The sequence below is a fragment of the Cyprinodon tularosa genome, unplaced genomic scaffold, assembly GCF_016077235.1.
Source record: "Cyprinodon tularosa strain WSP-4 unplaced genomic scaffold, ASM1607723v1 ctg604, whole genome shotgun sequence".
In the NCBI taxonomy this organism is placed as follows: Eukaryota; Metazoa; Chordata; class Actinopteri; order Cyprinodontiformes; family Cyprinodontidae; genus Cyprinodon; species Cyprinodon tularosa.
In genome coordinates, this window is record NW_024039346.1 from 63,237 (window position 1) to 83,849 (window position 20,613).

At 36.8% G+C, this 20,613-nt stretch overlaps 1 long non-coding RNA gene and 1 other non-coding gene across 2 annotated transcripts in view; one reads left to right on the top strand and one right to left on the bottom strand.

Annotated features, from left to right (window-relative positions):
• Positions 1 to 3,032: 3,032 nt before the first annotated feature.
• Positions 3,033 to 20,613, top strand: part of LOC119797945 — an 83,910-nt gene continuing 66,329 nt past the window's right edge. The window contains exon 1 of the long non-coding RNA XR_005282641.1: positions 3,033 to 3,147. This is a non-coding gene — a long non-coding RNA (uncharacterized LOC119797945). The remainder of the gene's footprint in view (positions 3,148 to 20,613) is intronic.
• trnak-cuu lies at positions 20,140 to 20,212 on the bottom strand. Its single transcript has one exon. It is a non-coding gene; the product is annotated as a tRNA-Lys (tRNA).

Sequence of the window (20,613 nt, forward strand, 5' to 3'; positions counted from 1 at the left end):
AGCCTTTGATTTTGCTTTTTTATTTGGTTGTTTTACTTGCCTGTATTTTTGAATGTGTGCTTTGTTTAAAAAATGGTATCTTGCCTGGTTTGCTTAACAAATGCAGTACTTTAGACTGTATGCCATCATAGTGTTGAAAATAAAAGCTCCCCTATGTTGTTTACACAGTATTTTATTTGCATTTTAGCAGCAGTCAAAACAAAATGTGATAAATCAACATTTCTGCTTTTAATGATTTTTTTTATTTTAATGCTTTTTATTGTTTTATGAGGTGCTGTATAGTCAACGAACATTTCAGATCTCCAAGGTGATTCTAGTCTGGTATTTTTAGATTACTGTGTTGAAAGATTTTGTTATCCTACTAACAATGAACAGATCCCTACGTAAGTTAGACTTTAAATATTTATTTTAAAGAAAGCAGTTTCAGTCCTCTAGGTCCCCACAAACCCCATTTCCAAATGGGGCTTGTGTGCAGAAATGGAGGCCGGGTAAGTTTGTATGTATTTCAGTGACTGCCATACAACTACAAACGTAACATAACAATTTTTTATGTTTTGGGTTAGAGATGTAACAATACATCTCTACCCTATCGATTTATGTTGATCTATATTTTTAAGACATTTTTTTTTAAGAATAATGTCTTTAATTCAAGCAGCTATTTTGATATACTGTAGATACCACATCATATCAGGTACAGACTTCTAAATTTAAATAAATCAAAACAGTACCAGGTTGTAGTATGTTGCGATATTGGGAAACATTGTATCAGCATCTAAACAAATCAACACAATATTTTGATAAAGCTAGTAATTTACCCTCCTGATAAGTAGCTTCTTAAGTGAGAAACTAGTAGAAAAATTTTTCAAAAGCAGTACATTGTGATGAAAAATGTCTAATAAATATATATATATATATATATATATATATATATATATATATATATATATATATATATATATATATATATATATATATATATAGTCCACATTTTCCTTAAAAGCCAGTTTCTTTCCTTTGACATATTTTACAATACTGGCAATATAATAGTGTCAATATATCAATTTAGCTGTAATATAATTAAAGAAGAGAAGCCGAAAATACATTTTGTAAAAAAAATATGTTCCATATTTGCTTTTGTATTTAATCTAAATCATGTGTAGCATGAGAGAAACGATATCTTGGAAAATTAACACAAACGTAATTTCAGAATCCAAACCAGCCTGGCCATATGTGAAATAATTCTGCCCCCTAAAGCTACTAACTGGTTGTGCCACTTTGCTGGGAGCTGCTGCCATCAAATGATTTTGATAACCGGCAGTCACTCTTTTATGTCACTTTAGAGAAATGTGGTGCTTCCTTCTTTTAAAAAAAACATGTTCCAATTAACCTAAACTAAAACAGTTGTTGTATCAAAGGCCTATTTAAGGTTATTGCACTGTCAGCAGAATTCAGTTTTTTGTCACTTATTTCAAGTCACCCAGATTTGGAAGCTACAAAGCAGACCTAGACCATGGAAGTAAATGTAGTTTTAGTTTTATACAAGATTTAAAATGATACACACCTTACTAAAAAATTAAGCTTTTGCCTTATCACAGCATATTTTCACAAATTTTTGGTGACACTTTATGCAGTTTGGAGTTCCAAAAGCCTTCTTGACTGTCAGTGAATTTTTTTTCTCACCTGTTTCTGGATTTAATTTAGATCAATGCCTGACGTTTTGCTTTTTGAAATATTGTTTTCTTACTTTGTGCTGTCAGAGAGGTACCCTATAAAGTGTCTTTTAAATCCATAGGTTAGATACTAATTAGAACTGAATATAAAAATATAGTACATTTTACCTTTATTGATCTGAAACAAAATGACTAGAAACATCTGTCAGGTAGAAAACACTTTTTCACAACCCTCTAAATCACTCTTAATTATTTGGAAAGCTTTACATAGACAGGCTCGAAGTAAAGAGTTAATGGCTGAATGATAAAAGCAGGAGATCTCTTCCATGTATTTTTATTGAAAAGTGAAAATATATCTTAAGGACTCTGCTATTTCCTACCAAGATTTATCCTTTTTTAACCACACATTCTACTCAAGGATTTTCAAAAGTCTTGTTTTTCCCAATTATTTTCCATTTATGTTTGAGAGAGAAAATGAGAGTCTCTGTTTACGTTTCTCATTTTGGCTAGAGGTTATTTTATTGGTCAGTGCTGGAAGGAAGATGGGTGCTAGCTATTACCTGTCCACTAAGCAGCTCTGCGCTGTTGTTTACTCAGCTGTAAGGCCTAGATCTTCTGCATTAGGGGCAAAAGGAGAAGGTCACTAAATATTTCATTTCCTAAGTAAAACACACTTACCCTTGTCAGCCTAAAAAAAAGAAGCGAAAGAAATAGGTTGTAGTGACGAATGTGCAATCAGCCTGATTAACCCATTATTAGTTGTGCAAAGGATCCACAGAAGAGAAGAAGAGGCTGTTTATATGTCTTGCAGTTAAAGTTATAAATGTGATGTAAGGCAAAGGTCTTATGAAGCTTTGCCTTTGCAATTTGGTGTAATAGAGTATTTATAACCTTTTTTTTATTTTCTGTCTTAGTTACATAAGTGTTTTATCCACATTGTAAACCAAAAAACATAAATTGCAAATTAGTTTAACCCTAAGAGAAAACAATTCACCAGCTTCTTAAAACTTCAAACTTCAGTTATCCCCACTTTTACCTCTTTGTTTACCTTGTTGCCAGCAGATGGTGCTACAGTGTCTTCACACTGCATCTACACTCTTATAGTTAGACACCATATGTTCTGCTCTGACGGCCTTCCACTGCCATGCAAACACTTGTAAAAGAAAATAGAAAAAACTTTATCTCTGCTTTATTTTTAATTTTTGCCACAAAAAAAGTTTTTATTTTTATTTTTTTTACTTTCTTTTTAGAAAAGAAAAAAATAAGTTTATTCACAGGATGTGATTCAGGGTATTAAAACTGCAGTGCATTGACTTTTTTTTTCTTTTTCCTTCGATGAATGAGATCAGCCAATGTTTTTTGGTCCCTGTTGTGTCCTGCAGCTGCAGCCTGAGAACCAGTGGACTCAGTATACAGGGTTCTACTGCATGGATTGGAGAGATGAGCCAAATGTCAGAGCTAATATGCACAGATGTGGGTAAGAGTGTTAATATCTTTGCTTTTAACCCCTTGGGAGTGGACAGGTTAATTATTAACTTTATGTGCTGGTATCTATTTTTTCTGATGTGATTTCTGATACTTTTAAGGAAAAAATGTATTTACTTTATTTGGATCTTATATTTTTTGTTACCTGATTATAATTATTATTAATATTATTATTATTATTATGAAATCAAGGTGGATTTATACATTTTTGGTGTTGAGCATTGAACATCAGGCTCCTGGTTGGTGGGCTGAGGTGGTAGACTATAGCATGTAAGCTATTAAAAAGGAGGAATGTGAAAAAGCGTTATTGCCCACACTTCATGTGAATGGAAAAGGCGTTAAAGAAATGACAGCGTACAGTGGGTGGTAGGGCCTCAGCGTAGCCCGGGAGGAAATGGAATGAGAAAGTGCAGTCAGGCACACCACTCATTCACCATGACAAATGGGAGAGGCCTAGGCCAAGGGGGATACCTGATACCCCACGGTGGGCTGTGTGCACCTGCCTGGGCTTCGTGTGCGCCAAGATGGAAATAAACCTTAACCACTTGTAGCAGCAAACCTCTGCTGTTTGCAAAAGGGAACATAGTTAAATAGAAAACAAAAACATTCATGACACAGTTATTGGAAATCAATTCAAATTGTTAAGATTTGTGTGAAGATTGTAAAAGTATCATCATGTTTTTAGAAAAACCAGATGAAAGAAAAAATTAAGAGACAAAAATTATTTACTTTACAATAATACTTTACTACTAAGAAGAACTACTATTAGTGTGCACTTTTAAAAAACGAATAAGCATTGAATAAAATAATCTCCGAGTTCATAAAACAAATAATACAACATGAGGAAAATGTCTTTTAAAACCATTGTTGTAAATCAGCCCTAACGCAACCAGTCAAAGTACAAAAATACTTTTACTATATTTTCTAAATACATCGTAAATTTTAGAGACATGAAAGCAGTTCTTATAAAATATTGCAAAAGCTCAGATACATTATTAATAATGAATACTTTAAATACATAAAATACATTTACAAAAGCTATTATTACATATAACGTTCTTCTATTGTGTTTTGTAATTAAAATGTAAACATTTTTCCCTACGTTTATTTCATTTTCCAAATGGGCCTTATGACTGCGCAGATAATTCAAATGTAAAAAGTTTAACCAAATAATCTTAATGCTATGTTTAGAGAAGGCTTGTAGAAATTTCCAAAAAGTGAAGAAACAAAATTCTTCAGCCGTCTCATTAAGGATCACCATGATTTCAAATAGAAGGTCACAAGTTGCACATCATGGGGCTCCTGACTTCTGCATGGATCAAATTCCGGGAGCATATTAAATCTTTTGGGAACTCCTGGGAATTATCTATAATCCAATTGTGTATATATGAGGACACAACAGTTAAACAGCAGAGAATCAGCCTTCTCTCCACATATGCTGACATATAGCTGGGAAAGCAATGGCAGACTTTAGGTTTCATTCTGCCAGGAGTGATGAGGAAGGATTTTGCTTACAGTACTTGTGACGCAGACAATAGAAATCAGATGTAGTCACAGCAGTTTTCTATGCATGCCATAAAAATATCTATTAACCTCCTCCCAGTTTTTAATTTCAAGTTTCTATTTGTAAATGTCATAATTTTAATATTGAATAACCAATTTTTTCATAATCCTGTTTAATAAATCAAACATAAATGTCTGATTTATTTTTGTTTTTCACTTAGAATGACGGGAAAAAAATCATTTCATTAACATTGTTACTATTATTATTATAATTATCATTATTAGCAGCAGCAGTACTAGTATGAATAGGCTTACTGCCTCTTGACTTGCTTTTATTTGACAAAATTTTGGGTCACTTTTATTTTCCAGTTCTTTGTCAGTCTTGAAGTGCAAAACATTTTATTTTTTTTCACTTTAAGACTGAAGTGTTGGTTGGAGCTGAGCATTTCCTTAATTAAAGGTGCTTGAAACTACTAGAAATCTGCTGCATACGCCTGGTTATATACGGTTTTACAGTTTCAGATTACTTTTAAAGTATATTTTTAGAGATAACATTTGCTGCTTTTTAATTGTATCGGTCTGACTTAACTTAGTTTTGCAAATTAAATCGTACCCCACATAATTTTTAGCATTATTTGACACCGCAGCAAAGTTTTAAATACAGCAGAACAACATTCCTCTTTGGATGATGAAATAGTGACACTTGTAGTTATATTAAAAATGATTAAAAGAATAATAAATAGAGGTAAAGGATTTAGACACAGTCATTAACAGCGTCTGTGAGGTCTTCACTGTTTTTCATCATTGTTTCTACAATCTCTTGTTAAAGTGTGTGTGTGTGTGTGTGTGTGTGCATGTGTGTGTGTGTGTGTGTGTGTGTGTGTGTGTGTGTGTGTGTGTGTGTGTGTGTGTGTGTGTGTGTGTGTGTGTAATCAGATTGCTCTAAGATTCCATACAACAGGAGCGCACATGTTTTGAAAATACTGTTACAATGGCTGTGATTATCCATGGGCTCAGCTCATTTTAGCTTTGTTTGTAAAGGTGATTAAAAGGAAACCACTGAAAATGCAGAATTGCACATTTAACAGTGTTTTATAAGTTGCATTTTTATGGCTCTGAAATTAATCTACAGTAGCAGTAAGTTTTCTTTTTAATTGAGTGGAAAGCATCTGGGTTAATCTCATATTAATCAGCAAGGGTCATTCTCACGGACAGTCATAGACTTGTTTCAGAGAACTGTGCTCTAAATTAAAGCTGACGGCGTTGGTAAATGATTCTGTTTTATTTTGAAAAGTGTTGAAAATCTGCATAACATCTAAAAAAATTATTTTTCCATAGCTTTTCTGAATTCAGGGCTGCAACGAGTTGCAAGATTAGTTAAATTAAAATTGGATCCTCTACATTTTTTGTCCTATAGTCTCCATATCCATATAGAAAGTAAAATGTGTACCTCATATGAAACCTCCATAAGTCAGTTTAGTTAAGGCTTCAGCCTAACAATCCTGACTTTTTGCTCCTAACACTGCTTGTCCACTTTTGTGCAGTTGTTTGTGCTGCATTGTATACATTAATGTTATTTAAAGGATCCGGTGGTTTGCATTACTGGGCTCTGCATTCTTTGCCTATTACATATTGCACATCTCCCAGTTCAACAATTTGACTTTCAAATTGAAATTAAGCAAGAAAAAGGAATAAATATGTTCAGAATTAAGGTCTGATTTTAGAATAAACCTTATGTTGTGCATGAATCATATGGATTAAAACATGCTCTGTAAGTAGATTAGGTCAACTGAACTACCCCCAACCATCTCAGACGGTATGACCCTCAACATTGAAAGCTCAGAGATGTAATCCAGATTCATAATCCAATGATTCTTACAAGCTGTTTTGGGCCATTAATTACTGGGTATTTGTGTTGATTTAATATCTTTCTAATCTCCTTTAAACTGACAGTTGCCGTCTGTTTCACAGCCACGTTGTTTATTGCTTGCTCTCTATTCTTGACAGAAGTTACATCTTATGAGACTAACGACTTATTTTCTTGGGTCGGATAAAAAGTATAAAAAATATTCAAGAGAAGCTGTTTAGCTAAATTTTTTAAAAGGTGTATTTATTATTTATAAAGTTTATTGTGCTAACCTTGCCTTGGTCTAAACTGCAACAAGGGAATTGCACTGATTGCAATGATATTATATTCAATACATTTAAAACCTGAGAAAAAAAGTTTTAAAAATGGATAAATGTGTTTTATAGCAAAAAAGGTGAAATTTCCTTATTTAAGGCTGAAAAAAGTATTCTTGTGAATGTTTTAGATCAACTAATTATAAATACTTAAAAATTGTTTTTAAACCTGGTTCGCATTTTTATAAACAATGAATTAAATGTATTTAACAGTATAATATATATGATCAAAATGTGTTGTAAAAAACTGTGTATTTAAAGAATGAAACAGATCATAAAGAATCTCTCCATAGTTTTATCCATGTGGGTGTGTGTCGGGGTGTGTGTGTGTGTGTGTATCTTGTAGTTTCCAGCTACATATTTCAGAAATAAAACCTTTAGAAAAAAGGTTTATCACAGCTTGTGAATATTGTCGAATCCAACAGGTGGTACTGAGAATTTTGACTTGGAGGTATTTACTGTCAATAGTACTTTAAGGTAATTGACTTGTCATAAAGCTTAGGCTGATAATTACCCTTGCTATTTTTATTTAGTTTTATTTTAAGTGGATTCTGCTGCTGGAGGACTTCTTTAGTCCTCTGACTTGCTCGTCTAATATTATTAGATGCTATGAGTTGAGCCAGAGCAAATCTGTTAATGCATAAGACCATAAGAACCTCTTATGTTCAAGCCAGGTCAGAGAGAAGACACAGCAGATTAATATTTGATCATGCAGAGGGGGCCCTTAATCAGATCTGCTTATTCCTTCAGCTGAGGGCTCTGCTTCAATTACCATAATTGTTGTGTTAAACATGCTTGTTTTTTTGTTGTTCTCTACGGTTAGTGGTAGGACGTGAGCGTGTGCTGTGAGAGAGGGATTCCAGCAGCAAACCCAATTAATGCAGGATGGATGGCTGGGCAAGCTGAGGGACGAGGAGGATATTACGGGGAGGAAAGGGAGGGCTGTGGGCACAGGTTCTGCTCCAAGCCACAGTTGGTGGCATAGCCCCGGGCAGCACAGGTAACTCCAGCCAACCAGAGCTCCCTAGGAGGGCAGCCTGCCCTGCTATGATGCTCGCTCTGCTTTGCCCCCAGCAGCACTGAATCACACAGAAATCAAATTGGCGCAGAACATTCACCATTTCAGCCCACAGGTTTTCATTCAAGTTCAACAACTGTCATTGTTCTCTTTGTCATTTGGGCTTCTAACTGAAGAGTTTATTTTCTGTTTGCTTCTCTGTTGTCTGTCGCTCTATGACTGTCAGCAAAGGTTGATATTTAGAAAAAAACACAGTGTGCTTGTTCTTTTTCCATAACTGCATGGTTCCTAGGTGTAGGGTGTTAAAGTAGTTTTACTTGGAGTAATGAAAGGGCTGAGAATAATGGCTTTATAGCCCTTAAAAATTAATTTTCAGGGTATATTATGGAGCAAAAGGGCTAAAATACTGTAAGTGTTTGCAAATACACTCATAAATGAAAAACTCTCTTAACTAATACAAATTGTTGCAATAACCTGATTGTTTTCAAATTTTGCAAACATTAAACAAATCTAAATTAAAAATATTTTTTCTTTAAATTTAATTAGGAAGAATTAATTTGTGCAGTTTAATTCATAAAAGATTTTTTTTTTCACAATTGTATTTCCTCTCAACATGCCAATAAAGACAAAATACCTTAATACGTCTCTTATATTTATTTATAAATTTAAAAGGTAAAGTATCCTGAAGTACAACCTTGTTGAAAAATAAATAAATTTGGAACGTACCTAATTGTGTCTAGTCAGAATAATCATCACTATGCTTTTAATGTGCTTGAGCATTATACTGTATTTGTAACAGTTTGCTGTTTTTAGACTTTATTTCTCATATACAAACTTTAAGACTAGATGCTCTTTAGATGTATTAATATCCAAAGCCTTTTTTTTTACCCTTCTAACAGAGAGCATATAGGATGTCATTTAGTTTTTCTTTTTTGAATTCCTTTTTAAAAGTTATTGGTTAGTCAAAAGCAGACAGTAACACAGAACAACTCCCAGATGCTGAAAGATGTGGGCCTCGTGGGAAAATCGTAAGGAGAAATCACTCACCTTTTTTTATCTTCTGCTGCCATAAAATCTAAATAAATCCAGAAGTTTTGTATAAAGCTCTGATCATAAGAGGGGGGACTGCTAGCTGAAACAAATGTTAAGAGATGGGAGTGTTTGGGGTAAGGATAACACAGGGAAATGGGATTCAGCCTTAGGGTCTGATTCGTTAAATTTTAGGGAGTTTCACTGTGATAGTTTCTACTGCAATGCATTATATTTCATAATAATAATAACAATAATACAAATAATACATATGAATACATATTTTTTCATTTTATGTTGGCATGGAGAAAACAGAAAAATGTTTATTAGACGCTGTAATAAATCTAATAGATTTTTATGTTTCAAATTCTCTTCATGGCAATGGCAATGGATTTACCACTTTTTTAAATCTAAAAGATTTAGGTTTATAAATGTATTTGTGAAGTGAAGAATAACCTTGATTGCTCATGCAAGCAAACACAGACAACATGTTTAATTATTATCCAAATCTCCGCAAAGGAGAAAATAGTTATTTCTATCTAAGAAAATAATAAAAGAATGAAGCACCTAGTATTTTTAGTCCAACAAAGAAGTGCCAGAAGGTCAGGATGTTTTACACAAAATTTGTTTAAAGAAATAGATGTTGGTTATATAGTGATTGATACTGATTTTATCAATTGAAATGATTGGATGACAACTAAACATTGGATGACAACATTTCTGCAAAGAATATGTAAAATAATATTCTTTATATTTTGAAAATGTTACACTGGTTACTGCATGTTTATTTGGGAAAAAAAAATTACTTTCCTGATGTTTTCTCAGAAAATACTTATGGGTGTGAATGAAAAAAATAATCAGAAGCTATGGGGGGAAACTTTCCTATTATTTTATAATCTGTTATATGGAGCAAAGATTATTGGTGTGGTTGAGTGAGGATTTTATTGAGTCCACAGTGATTAGAAAAAAGTTGCCACAACTTTCAGATTAATATCCTTTCTTAGTATTAAAGCAGTCATGTCTCTAATTCTGTTCATATGTCACATTAAACAATAAAATTGCCAAAGCAAAACTCTGCTCTGTGTCATTTTGATTGCTGTTTCATGAATATGCTGTCAACCAGCCAGTTCGTCATACGCTTTCCTGTTGGACAAATGAGTCTGTGAACCACTTCTGTCTCTATGAAAGCCATCTATCCTGCTGGAGGCATAGCACAGTGCAAAAAAACACTAGATGAGATGGTCCTCCATTAATCTATGTTGACTGGCTGGAAATTGCATCTTTGTAATGAGTATTAGGTGTGCATCTACATGAATTAAAGCTGAATGAGCCTCAGATTGATCACCTCATCCTCAAATGACACTCCTTCCTGTGATCATTATTGTTTAAAAGTGACCAAATCATATCGGGATGAACACATTTCTTTGTAAAGAAAGAAACAGAGATGAGGTCAAGCCACAAAGCTGGAACAATTGAATCTGTCTCCAGGTGGGAGTTTATGTACAGTAATTTTGGTTGAATGATAAAGCTAAATTTGAGGATGTGTCAGCAGCTTAATTCTGTGTCTCTGCAAAAAAATCTTCAGTTTAAGTTGTTTTCAATTTGTACCTTGCGCCCCCTAACCCACTTTTTTTCAATTTGACATTTTGCAGTCTAAAACCACAATGAGATTTATGTGAAAGAGCAACATAAAGTAGAAAATAAAGGGAAGAAGTGAAAATACGGAAGAAAAAATATATTCCAATAGTACAGAAATGTGTAATTTCTCCTGGTCCCATGAGTTGATACTGTGTAAAAGCACTTTTCACACCTATGTTTCGAGATTTCTTCTTTGGAAACTGGAAACAAAGCCTTTGCAAACAATAGATTTCTGATGTCTTTCCACAAACTCCAAGATGTATAGTATTCCAGTGGGACTTTGACTAGGCCATTTTACCGATGACTATGCTTTGGTCTAAACCATTCAGCTGTATCTCTGGATGTATATTTAGAGTCATCATCCTGTTAGATTATGCTTTTTTTTTTTCCTCTCACTTTTTGCTGATTTCACAGCAACTGGCTCCACTTATCTTTATTTCAATGTTTTCCCGCTTCCCTCTCCATGCTGAATACAAGCATTCCCACAGCAAGACGATGCCCCCATCATGTTTCCTCTAGACAGCATTTTTTTGTGGGATTTTAAATTGTTCGGTTTTAGTTTCTTGTGGCCAAAGCACCATCTTGCACATGTTTTTGTGTCTTTTACATGTTTTTTTTTTTCTCTCTCTCTCTTCCTGTAACTATTTTACAAAGAGACTGATTAGTATGGAGATACATTTTGTAAATGATAAAAACACAGTCCAGTAAAAAATTTTTTTTTTGCTTTTTCAGAAAGTAAAGTACAGATTGCATTCTTTTGAAATTGTGGTTTACAGATCACATTGTTCTCACGTCAGGCTTAATACAAACACCCGCTCTTGAAAAATCCAGAGCAAAATCAGACCCCACAAGGGAAGAGAACGCTATCTATGAAACGCAATTTGAAAAGAATGCAAAACTCAATGTGAAAAAGAGAATCTGAAAAATAATATTTGAAAAAACATTTTCAAATAAGAACTGCATCTCTTATTAAAAGAATTAGGTCTGTTTCATCTACCTAACTTGCAATGCAATGAATCCTGCGAATACAGGTGCAAAAAAACTCAAAAAATATTCCATGTCTATCCTCCTTTAGAGGATAGCAAAACAAGCACTATGTGTAAAATGCAAGAAAACACACTGCGGATGGGCACATGGTTACATTGTGCCCATCATGTGGAGGACACTGAATATGTTGAACATGGACAGTTTGAAAGAAAGTTAGAAAAAAGAAATGTACTTTTGGAAAAATGAAAACTTAAACTTAACATTTCTCAAAAATAGTGCTGGAATAAAACATTTTATCGGGTGTCACTTATCAGAATATCTATCTAATAAAACAAAAGTTAAGTGGCTCAGATTTCTGACTGTTCTTACAAGATTAATACATTATTATTAAAATTCAATGTCATTTTTTCCCCAACATGATATAATGGTTAATGGAAACCCAGCTTTTGCATTAAGTCATTGACTTTACAGGTGATTGATTGATTGACTTTATTGATATCATAGTGGAGACATTTTCTAAGGTGGGAATACATAGATCACAGTAACAAATCTGTGTTACTGTTTTGCATTTTTTATGTTTTTTTATCTTCAGCCATTCTGTTTTGTTTGTTGATCTTCATTGAGACGTTCGTTCACTAATGTTCCCTAACAAAGCTCTGATGCCCCTTTGAGAACAGCTGTATTTAGGTGGATTTTGTACACAAACTGAGAGGGTACTTATTTGCAGAGGAATTTGTTTATTCGAATTAAGCTAAAAGGCTTAAGACAAATGCATTCCACACCTTTCAAATATGTATCTTTAAAAATTGCAAACCATATGTATTTTGAAACAATGTATTATGAAATGAAACAAAATATGAAACAATAAGATTTCTCATTGCTTGTCATAATATGAAAGAGGACTTTTTTATAGCAACAGTGTGCCCAACAACGTAATAAAACCTATAAAGTATATTCTAACATTCCTATATTTTACATCAAACTATTTTGAACGTTTGTGCATTAAAGTGACTCCAACTGCAGGTTCGAGGAGGACAACCTGACACAGGAGAGATTTTGCCTCAGATGAAAAGCAAAGCCCTTCACCTCATGCCTCGACATATTTACCGTACCTGGACACACTAATACTCCTTTGTAATGTCTTTCTGGTAATTACGCTGCCAGGCACCCTGTTGGGGTAATTATACTAAAAACACCCTCATTAGCAGCATCAAGATGAAAACTCCCAGAAGCTACACCATTGTTCTTTCCATGCTAACACCTTATTGTTAAATTTTGCTTGATGCACCACAACTGCTTTTCAAAGAGACTGCAACGAAAGACGGTTAATTTTTATTATTGGAGGTTATGTTGTTCATCCCTCCTGTATCTATACAGTACTGAGACTAAGCGATACTGCACACCACTTTAAATGAAGAATGTTACACAAGCCTGTTTACCATTCCACTACAGTTTATTTTGTAGTACACCAGAACTACCAGTATTATACAATTACTGGTTGTGAAGAAGCAAAATTAAAAATTCATCATGTTAACACTGTATTTGTTTAATTCTTTCTTAACTGACATTCTACAGACATATTACTGGATAAATATTTAAAGTTTGCTGAATCTTTTACAAAGATATTAGCATATTGCTATAAACCAGCTTTAGTTAAAGAACATAACTAAGAATATGTTTGAGAGTTTTATTTCTCTAACGTAAAGGCAAATGGTGCTAAACATATCAAACCAACGAGAAAATTATATGAGTTCTGAGCCCTGAACTGTCTGACAATTTGCTCTTTTTAAATTATTCAGGGGCAAGCTTTTTTTATGTCAGCAACTGTGTGTTTTCCAGTGACAAGCAAGCCTCACCTAATAGTTTCACTGTGTCTGCCGTTTTATGACTGACATAGCAATACGCTGATTGTCCAGATATTTATGCCATCTGCAGCTAGGAGAGATAATTAAAGTATATAAATTAATCAAGTGCAATTAATTAAAGGCTTTATGTTCACAGCAGTACATCTTTGCATGTATAATTTATATTTATTGATTTGTTTGGTTTCATTAGCCCATAGGATAACAGTGCAGATGCATTAGAGAGGAAAATGCACAATTAGCATGCAGTAAGGGCTGCTGGTAATTGATACATCAGAGCGCACTCCCTGCAGATATAAAGCTGTGTAAACTGTCATAAGCAGTTACGATCGATGACTGATATTTCGCACCATATCTCCTGCTTGATTAATGATGTTTTTGAAAGCGGGCCCCCACTTAATGGGACCCTGATAGGTGTTCAGAATTTACTGTTTAATCAGGGGAAAAAATTTATTGCTGTGCAGAACTTGCGCCGTTGCAGGCGGAAATGTATGATTGGTCTCTGTAAGTGCTATGCTGATGTTATTTGCTCCCGTCAGCAGCCAATATGGCTAAGCATTTAGAGCTTTGTGCTTCCTGGTTGATTTTTCATTGACTGTGCTGCCATCGTTCATCACTAGCTGGTTTCCCTCTGTTTTGCAAGGCTGAGAAGAAGGCAAGCTGTGTAGTCAATAGAAGTCAAGGTGTAGTCTGTTTTTTGGCATTCTCGGAAGTTCTTACAATGTGTAAAATGTCCTCAAAGCTAACTATGAGATACATTTCTAATGTTTCTATATAAAAGTCTACATGCCCTATCAGATGTGCACCTTTGTCAATGGCCCTTAGTTATATTTATCCTTTACAGTGAAGATACAGAGTGAAGCAATCAAAACTATAAAGAAAAAAAAACTCCCATTTTAGACTCTTTAAAATTGCTTTGATAACTGTTTTTTACACTTTGTTTAATGCATACGCACATAGTCACCTGAAATATTTTTTAATTAAAAATAAAGGTCAACTTTTAGATGAGAAGGTGTCTATTCCTTGGACTGGGTGTGTGCTTTTTTATGTGAGTGTAAATAAATATATTTAGAAAAAAATTTACCGTATTTTCACGACCATAAGGCGCACCGGACTAAAAGGCGCACTCTCAGTTATGTGTGCCATTTCTGTATTTAAAGGAATAGTACACCCAAAACATGATTAGCCTTCATTTTCTACTCACCTCCATGCTGAACAACACTCTGGAGTACTTTTTTGATATCTCAAATGCATCTGGAGATCTGGGAGGCTTCTTGCTGTCTGCTGACATTCAAATAATGGAGGTCCATGGCGCCCGAGACAGAAAGGTCCATAAAAGTCCACAAAAACGTGTCAATATTCCTCCATACTGCTCGTCCAATGTAATCCAAGTGTCCTGAGTGGGTAGCATCCAGAATTTACTCGAAACGAAGTCATTTAGAATGTTTTTAGAGCATAAACAGTAGTGTATAGGATTTCCTAATAGCGCCCCCATGCGCGCTCACGATTCTACGGAAGCCGGCAGACCAAACCAGCGCATTCAGCTCGGCAAAGAACTCATGCTCTTCCTCAACACTGAAGTCCTCAGACATTTTTCTTTCGTTGTTTCTTTCTTTGCACAGGTAAACAGCACATTTCTTCTTCTATGCTTGCATTATCGGCAGACCAGACGCTGAATGCGCACTTTCTTCCGGTTTGGTCTGCCGGCTTCCGTAGAATCGTGAGCGCGCATGGGGGCGCTATTAGGAAATCCTATACACTACTGTTTATGCTCTAAAAACATTCTAAATGACTTCGTTTCGAGTAATTTCTGGATGCTACCCACTCAGGACACTTGGATTACATTGGACGAGCAGTATGGAGGAATATTGACACGTTTTTGTGGACTTTTATGGACCTTTCTGTCTCGGGCGCCATGGACCTCCATTATTTGAATGTCAGCAGACAGCAAGAAGCCTCCCAGATCTCCAGATGCATTTGAGATATCAAAAAAGTACTCCAGAGTGTTGTTCAGCATGGAGGTGAGTAGAAAATGAAGGCTAATCATGTTTTGGGTGTACTATTCCTTTAACACACACATAAGGCGCACCGGACTATAGGGCGCGTTTTTTATATACAGGTACATGTCCTCTCAGGTGGATTTTCTCACTTAAAAACATATTAAAACTACTTTATTCCCACTGATCACAGCAAATAAAGCTGCAAGGTGTATTTATTACAAAGTATTATTAAAACCTGGGAACCGGCCGTGAGAGACACATCGCTGATGACACAGGGCTGTGATTACTCCTCTGATACAGTTTATTGACGCATAAATTAACTTAAAAAATAGGCAGGATAATAATCTGGATGAACTGACTGCAATGATTAAATTTTCAGGTGGACTTTCTCACTTAAAAAGATTTAAATTATTTAGATGAAAAAACACCTGCTGAGGTGAGTCCGGATGCGCGCGGCCCAGAGGCTGGTGTTGAATTAAGTTTTCAGGTAGAAAAATAGAGCGGGAGCAAAACTGAGTATGATTGTGTTTTATTCATGTATTTATTACAAAGTATTAATCAAACCCATCAAAGTCCTCATCCTCTGTTTCTGAATTAAACAGCTGCGCTAAATCCGACATGCCAGTTCCCCCTTCTTCTTCGTTTATTGACGCATAAATTAACTTAAAACATAGGCAGGATAATAATCTGGATGAACTGACTGCAATGATTAAATTTTCCGGTGGGCTTTCTCACTTAAAAAGATTTAGATTATTTAGATGAAAAAACACCTGCTGATGTGAGCCCGGATGCGCTGCGGCCCAGAGGCTGCTGTTGAATTAAGTTTTTTAGGTAGAAAAATAGAGCGGGAGCAAAACTGAGTATGATTGTGCTTTATTCAAGTATTTATTACAGAGTATTAATCAAACCCATCAAAGTCCTCATCCTCTGTTTCGGAATTAAACAGCTGCGCTAAATCCGACATGCCGGTTTCCCCTTCTTCTTTGCTGTCAGAGTCACTTTCCGTGCCGGGCGGCTCCTTGGAAATGATGCCGGCTTTTGCGAAAGCTCGAACAACAGTCCCAGCAGACACGTTAGTCCAAGCATCTACAATCCATCCGCAAACGGTGGCGTAACTTGCCCGCCGCTGCCTTCCACTTTTAGTGAAACTGTGGTCTCCGTCTGTCATCCATCGCTCCCACGCCGCTCGCAGCCTTACTTTGAACGGGCGGTTCACACCGATGTCGAGCGGTTGAAGCTCCTTTGTCAGACCTCCCGGAATAACAGCAAGCATAGCGTTCATTTCTTTGACCTTTTTTTTCACATCGGCTGTGAGATGGGCACGCATGGAATCACAAATTAACAGAGATGGAGATGCGTGGAAAAAACCACCTGGTCTCCTTACATACACCTCCCTCAGCCAAGCTTTCATCATCCCCTCGTCCATCCAGCCTTTTTCATTCGCCTTAAACCCATCAAAGTCATCATCCTCTGTTATCCTCAGCATTCCTCTGAATAAAACAGCTGCGCTAAATCAGACATGCCAGTTTCCCCATCTGCGCTGTCAGAGTCCCTTTCCGTGCAGCGCAGCTCCTCAGAAATGATGCCGGCTTTTGCGAAAGCTTGAACAACAGAGCCAGCAGACACAGTCCATCTACAATCCATCCGCAAACGGTGGCGTAACTTGCACGGCGCTGCCTTCCGTTTATCATGAAACTGTGGTCTCAGTCTGTCATCCATCGCTCCCACGCCGCTCGCAGCCTTACTTTGAACGGGCGCGTCACACCGATGTCGAGCGGTGGAAGTTCCTTTGTCAGACCCCCGGGATAACGGCGAGCACAGCGTTCATTTGATTAATCTTTTTTTCACATCGGCTGTGAAATGGGCACGCAGCGATGGTGATGCGTGGAAAAAAGCACCTGGTCTCCTCACATACACCTGCCTTTCATCATCTCCTCATTCATCCAGCCTTTTCATTTGCGTTAATATCATCAGAGCGCTGTGTCTCGCTGTCAGCTCCCAGATCAGCTTCTCTGATTGGTTGATGCGGCGCGTCCAGCAGCAAAACTTCAATTTTTCCATCTGAGCAGCAGCAGCGCGTTGGCGGTGCGTCAGATACTTAAACGCTCCCGACGTGCTGCACCAAAATGCGCTGCAGGACCTTTTACTGCACCTATATGCGCGTCAACCATTGACTTTGCATGTAAACTCGCTGCTTCTGCTGCACCTGCTGGGTCCGGTTCACACCGATGTCGAGCGGTTGAACAGCGAGCACAGCGTTAATTTGTTTCCCCATGTTTTTCACATCAGCTGTGAGATGGGCACGCATGGAGTTACATATTAACAGCGATGGTGAGGGGTGGAAAAAACACCTGGTCTCCTTACATTCAGCCACTCTTTCATCATCTCCTCAATGAGGTGGTCTCAAAAGTCGCAGTTACAACACACATAGGGCGCACCGCACCATAGGGCGCACCGCACATTTTGAGGGAAAAAAAAGACGTTTAAGTGCGCCTTATAGTCGTGAAAATACGGTAAACAAATAAAATAATGAAATTTAAAAAGACTATCAAAATAACTACAAAACTAGCTTTATCACAAGAATATAATTCTTTTTAAAACACAAACATACTGTACAAGGCAAGATAAGCTGCATCAAAACAAGTCTGACGGATGAAAAATGTTAAAAGCTAAACAGTAAATGTTATCTTCAGTATTCAACTCAATTTCATTTCAGTTTATTTACATAAAACCAATTCACAACATATTTTAGCATTTACTGAGATTTTATGTAGTATTGTATGCTCGGTCCCCTTGTTTGTTCTTTATATTGCCTGTTAGAAATGGTGCCGCCATCAGACACCTCCTTTGGTTACACTCAACAAAATATAAATGCAGCTACACAACATCCCCATTTCCCTCAAATATTGTTCACAAATCAGTCTAAATCTGTAATAGTGAGCACTTCTCCTTTGCTGAGATAATCCATCCCACCTCCAAGGTGTGCCATATCAAGATGCTGATTAGACACCATGATTAGTGCCCAGGTGTGCCTTAGACTGCCCTCAATTGGACCAGCAATGGTCCAACACCTGCAACAAGTAAGGCAAGTCCTGAGAAGTCAGCTCAGTGGCAAGTTCAAGTTCCAGGAAAATCAACAGCTATTCCTTCCCAGACATAATATGCTCAGCTGGCGTAAGGGTGGCCAAAGGAGTAAATTAGGGTGGCAACAATTTACTAATAATCTGTGGTAGATTGTACCCCAAATTCAGTATCCACAGAATATACACTAAGCACAAAGGAGGCAAAGGCCTAGTGAACATCAGTTTATCTATCTGTCTATCTATCTATATAGATATTTATATGTATAGCCGGGTACTCTGGCTTCCTCCCACTTTCCAAAAACATGACTTGTATGAGTCCATGTTGCCCTGTGATGACACAAGGGAGGAATAAACTTAAGGAAAGAAGATAATTCAGCAAACAGTAACTGCAGAGGAGGAGTATATATGCTCAACAGAACAATGCATGTAATCAACTGATTGGGAGCAGGTGTGGACAGAAGTATCTAAATGCTACCTAGGGCAAGGAGACTGGCACAAGGGGGCACCAGAGAGTAAACAAGAAGAACAACGGTGCTCAAATATAACCAGAAAACAACAAGGATAATTGAAAATGAAACCAATGACCTATAAAACACAGAATGGCATAAGTCAAAGTGTAACTGAAAACTCAGAAAGAAACTTTAATAGAAACCAAAAGGATAGAATTATACAAAATAAATCTTACACAAATATCTAAAAACCTTTTCGTTCATTTGAGTAATTGTTCAGACCTTTGAATTGGCAGCATACAGTATCTATACAAATATTGAAGCCTTTCCACAAATTCTTGGTTTCCTGTCAGTCTGAACTCTGATTGGGCCATTTTAACATATGGATTTGCCTTGATATAAGAAAAATTACATCAATTACATTAGCTCTGACTGTCTTACTAAATAGACAGCCTCTAATGAGGGTCTGCTGGGAATGTGTGGTGGAGCCCTCAGTCAGCGACATGTTCAACTCTCACCTTAGGGACAGCTTCTCCCAGATTCCGAGGGAGGCTATAGGGACAGGGAATCTGAGTGGAACATGTTCTCTGCCTCCATTGTCGATGGACAGCCCGTAGCTGTGGCCATGAGCTCTGTGGTGCTAGCCATGGTGGCAATCCCCGAACCCGGTGGTGGATACTTTCAGTAACGGATGCTGTTAAGTTCAAGGAGCCTCCAAAGGACTGGCAAACCGCCAGGCGCCTCTGCGGGAAGCAGTGCTTTGTTTACACTCTGAACTGCTTTTTGCTGCTGTAGAATAGTATAGAAGACAATTAACTGAATTAAACTTTATTGTCAGAAGCACAAAGCAAGGAAATTCCCTCTCTGCATTTCACCCATCCCTTTGGGGAGTAGTGGGCTGTCATTGTGTGGTGCACAGGGAGCAGTGTGGGGGTTAAGTGTCTTGCTCAGGGACTCAGAGTTGCAGTCTGTGTGAGTAATGCTTAAACTCAGAACCTCTGAGATCCAAGTGCAATTAGAATAGAATTCAAATTTATTGTCATTCCACTGTCACAAGTACAGAGCAACAAAAGGAATTCTCTGCATATAACCCATCCCTTGGGGAGCAGTGTGCTGCCATTGTGCGGCGCCCAGGGAGCAGTGTTATGGTTGTTGCTCATACCAGAGTAGCAGTGGGCTTGAACTCCAAGGTTTATGCCCTTGCCCATAGGCTGCCATTCCGCCAAGAGGTTTGCGCCCAACGTGGGGCTGGAACCCACGACCCTGAGATCAAGAGTCTCATGCTCTACCGACTGAGCTAGCCGGGCTCTGGCTACCAGGTCAGCATTCCCCAGATCAGTGTATCTTCTTATATACAGGCCACATACATTGAAAGTGTGGTTTTAATGTCATTACTGGGTATTACGTTTCAAATTCATCGCACTGTTGGTTTTTGATTCCACCTAGATCATACACACTTGTTTTATTTTTATTTTTTTTATCGAGAGTTGGTTATATCTCATTCTTTGGGCAATGTTTTATCATCAGTCCCGGTACCACTTGTTTTTTTTTTCTGATGTGCTATGAGGACTAATTAACTATGTTGTTAATGTTAAATAATTGATAAGTCATGTGGCTGTTGCAAATTGTATATGGGGTTTATAGCCACCACATATGGTGTTTGGGAAAAACCTCAGTACAGTATTCATGAAAAGCTTGTGGAGGAGAC